Here is a 4,482-nt window from a genome sequence, read left to right as displayed (position 1 = left end):
CATTTTCACATCTTTGCAATGAACATTTAAATTCCCAAATTTAATCTATCAAAATGAATTTTTTTTCTGGTTGAATCATTTCAGTTGTTTGACTGTTCATGACCATATTTGGGGTTTTCTTGGAAAAAATACTGGAGTAGTTTTCCATTTACTTCTCCATCTCACTTTACAGATAAGGAATAGAGACAAACAGTGTTAAGTGACTTGCCTTTCCAAAACTCATTTATTGTTATCACTTAATCATAGTCATTATAGTAATAGAATATTAGATCCTTAAAGGAAGAGAGCATTTCATTTTTTTAATTGCATCTCCAAAACCAAACAATATAATATGTACTTATTAAATACTTATTTTATTGAGTTGAATCATGAAAAAAGATGTTTCCTATTCATCAGTTTCCTCAATGCCCCTTTTACTTCATTGTTCCTTAGACGGTAGATTAGGGGGTTCAACACGGGAATCATTATAGTGTAGAAAACAGACACTACTTTGTCCTCATCTTTTGAGTAGCCGGACTTAAGCATCACATAAATGAATGCTGTGGTCCCATAGAACAAGGTGACTGCTGTGAGGTGAGAAGTCAAGTTTAAAGAGTTTTGGATCTCCCATCAATGGAGCTTATTTTTAGGACAGAGAAGAGAATTGATACATAAGAGATTAGGATAATTAACACTGAGATTGTAATTACTGACCCACTGGAGATAGGAGGAAGAATTTCAGCCAGATCATTTTGGTAGTTGGAAAGCTTCAAAAGAGGTGAATAATCACAGAAAAAATGATTGATTTTGTTGGGTCCACAGAAGGACAAATTCAATAAGAAACCAGTGAAAATACAAGAATCAACACAACCACCCAGGTACAATGTAATGAGTAACAGAGTGCAGAGCCTAGGAGACATGTTGGTGGAGTAGAGTAGGGGGTTACAGATGGCCATATACCGATCATAGGCCATCAAAGCCAGCAGGAGACACTCAGTGGCCCCCAAAAAATGGCTACAAAACAAAACTGTGCCACACAGAAACCCAGAGGGATTGAGGTCTTGTCCACAAGGAAGTTAATGAGCATGAGAGGTGTGACAGATGAGGAATATCCAATATCCACAAAAGCCAAGTGACTGAGAAAGAAGTACATTGGAGTGTGAAGCTGGGAGCTGTTTCTGATCCATATGATTATACTAAGGTTACAAACTAAGGTGACAGCATAGATGCCCAGAAATATTACAAAGAGGATGACACAAAGGGTTTGGTCATCTGTTAATCCCAAAATAATGAATTCAGTCACAGCAGTGCAGTTGTCAGACATATGTCTTTGAAAGGGTACCTATTAGAAGGAAAAGAGATTAAAATAGAATTCAGGATTGAGCTTTGGATGTGTCTATTGATGTGTTCAGGAAACATTCACTGACCACCTCCTACATATCCATTCTACTTTCTTACTCCCATACTTTACTTCTATGCATCATGATAGGCTGCCCATAACCAAAGTAGGGATAAATAAATTTGTGGACTCCACATTTTTCCCCATGGACCCACAAAACTGTATGATTTGCCAATTTTGTCTTAATGACAATGTGAAAAAGTCTGTACAAATAAAAAGTATGCTTTAATCCCCTCCATAGGAACCTTCCTTAAATATGTGGAGGGACTATATATACATGGGTCAACGCTGCTTGGCCAAGTAGCCACGCTTCCAAAGAAACACAGTCTACTTAATTATCCCTCATCTCTCACAGGACCACTTTCCACATGATGCTAATTGCCTATGAGGAAATTCCTTGTTTCCAAAAGATCTTTGTGCTCTAAAATCACAAAAGAGAAGTAATGGGGAATCTGGGGTTCCAAGTCATATTACGTTACTCTGCTCCCAGTAATTGGCATTAGTGCAAATGGCTATCATTATGTGAGATATTGCTAACCTGAAAGAATGTGGGAAATTTCCCATGGGAACTTCTGCTATTTCTAGGTAAAATAATGGAAAACACTTGCTGAACCTTCTGTAACCATACCCTATTTACATATTGATTCTATCAATTGGAGAAGAGCTGACTAAATTTTGGTATAAGAATGCAGTAAAAATGTGTTGTGCCATAAAAAGCAATGAATATGATTACTCTGGAATAATGTGGAAACACTTTTATCAACTTATGCAGAGTAAACTCCATAGAATTTGAAGAAATATTTATGTGACAACCACAGTAGTCATGAGAAGGGAAACAACTTTGAAAGATCTCCAAACTTGAACCAAAAGAGTGATGAATCATGTCTTCATATCACTGATGAGGAAATAACCACCACTTCTCATCAGGGAGGTACAGAATGAGACACAATTTCAGAATTGTCCTATTTGTTCATCTGTGTTCTTTGAGTGTTTACATATCTCTCACAAAGGGAAGCTTCCCACTGTGTGGGGGGGCGGGGAAGTAGCTAAGTGGGTAGTGATAGGCATGGGAGGATAAAAAGAACAACAACAAAACATTTTCAAAACATAGAAAAATCAACAGCAGAACCACAACTTTACATGTAGATCCATTACATTTCTTTTAAAGGTCAAAATATCTTGAAATATTCGCATCTGTTGGTGCTTGGTAAGCTCCAAATAAAAGAAATTATCTTAAATATTACTTTTTCCTGGGATGATCTTATTACTCTCAACTCTAAACTCATTTTCCTTCTCTTCTAAGTCCATTAAGAAAGGATATAAAATATCAAAATACTATTCAGCTCAGAAAGTACCTGACTATAATGCTCATTTATGAGTCAATGCTCTAGCTCTTTGTGACCACAAGAAAAAAGAATACTTTAACTAAAAAAAATTGTAGAGCATTGAGTGAATTTTTCAACACCTCCTACCTCACTCTTCCCTCTCAAGAGAGGACTTTGCATACTACTTTTCTGACAAAGGAAAGACTGTCCCTGTGGGCTCCCTTATCTTTTCTCTTCTAAAGTTCAACACTCCTCGATATCATCCCCTATTGTCTTTGCAATAGTCCCTGAAAAAGATCCAGTCCTTTTCTCCAGAGGCAATATCTCTACTTGTTTCATTGATTCCACTCTTCCCATTTCATCCTATCTAAGTTGTCCCCATTGAAAACTCACTCCCCTTTAATTTCTAATGTTTTTATCTATGTGCTTCTTCCTTTCCTCCTACAAATGGGCTCAGATCTGTCCAATCCTGTAAAAACTTCAATTGTCCTTTTGAGTTACCATAGTTTATATCTTAACTTTCCCAATCAGCTCTCAAAAATTAAAAAAAAATCTACCCATGTTCAGTCCACTTGCTCTCCTCCTACTCACTTGTTGACCCATTCTAATCTGGTTTCTGACCACCATCGGTCCACTGGAACTATTCTCTAAAAAGCTGCCAATAATTTCTTAATTTATAAATCACAAAATTTTTGTAATTCTTCATTTAAATTCCTATAGGGTAGACATTGCTTCGGACTTTGTATTTGTATCCTTTGTTGTTGTTTAGTCATTTTCAGTCATGTCCAACTCTTTAGGACCTCTTTGAGGGTTTTCTTGACAAAGATACTGAAGCACTTTGCCATTTCTTTTTCCATCTCATTTTACAGATGAGCAACTGAGGCAAACAGAGTTAAGTGATTTGACCAGGGTCAAACACCTAGTTATTGTCAGAGGCCAGATTTGAATTTGGGAAGATAAGCCTTCCTGATTTCAGGCCAGGTACTCTATCCACTGTGTCACCTAGCTGCCCTATTTGCATTATTAGCATCTAGGAAAATGGCTGAAAAAAACATGTGCTTAATAAATATTTGCCAGCTGATTGATTCTTGGCCTCTTTGAAGCATGTGACACTGTGGACCACCTACTTTTCTTGTATACTTTTTCCTTCTGAATTTTAATGACACTGGTTCTGCTGGTACTAGTATTCCTTTTGCTTGTCTAAACTTTCCTTCTCAGACTCCTTTGTTAGATTTTGAATATATGAATATGTTGTATATGTGTGTACACATACATATATACACACATATATGTATATTTACATATGTGTGTATCTCCAGCCCTCAACTCCAATCCACACATTAACAATAGTTGGACATTTGGATCTAGATGTCCCAAAGGCATTTCAAACTCAACAAGTCCAAAAGAGAACATGTCTTATCCCCAACCTTCAACCTAAAACCACTTACCTCCATAACTTCTTATTTCTCTTCAGAGCCCCACAATCATACTAGGGACCCTGGTTAGCAGTCTTGGAATTGATCTCTCCTCTTCTCTCTATCTTTCCTTCCCCAATTTGTCAACTGTCAAATCTTTCCACTTTTAAAACCACAACATATATCACATCTCCTCTTATGTCCAATTACACAGCCACCTCCCTAACTCTAGTTGGCATTTCCTCTCACTTCGACTATGGAAAAAGCCTCTTAATTAGAAGGTCAGTGTCTCCATTCTCTAAACTATTCTTTAAAACCCTACAAAAATGATCTTCCTAAAGCACATGAGTAACCATGTCACTCA

General features: G+C 37.0%; 1 pseudogene; it reads right to left on the bottom strand.

Annotated features, from left to right (window-relative positions):
* Window positions 1-366: 366 nt before the first annotated feature.
* Window positions 367-3,330, bottom strand: LOC114034072 (annotated as a pseudogene).
* Window positions 3,331-4,482: the final 1,152 nt, after the last annotated feature.

This window comes from Vombatus ursinus, unplaced genomic scaffold (genome assembly GCF_900497805.2).
Source record: "Vombatus ursinus unplaced genomic scaffold, bare-nosed wombat genome assembly UNPS02007883.1, whole genome shotgun sequence".
NCBI classification, from domain to species: Eukaryota; Metazoa; Chordata; class Mammalia; order Diprotodontia; family Vombatidae; genus Vombatus; species Vombatus ursinus.
This window is presented reverse-complemented; position numbering and strand designations above follow the sequence as displayed.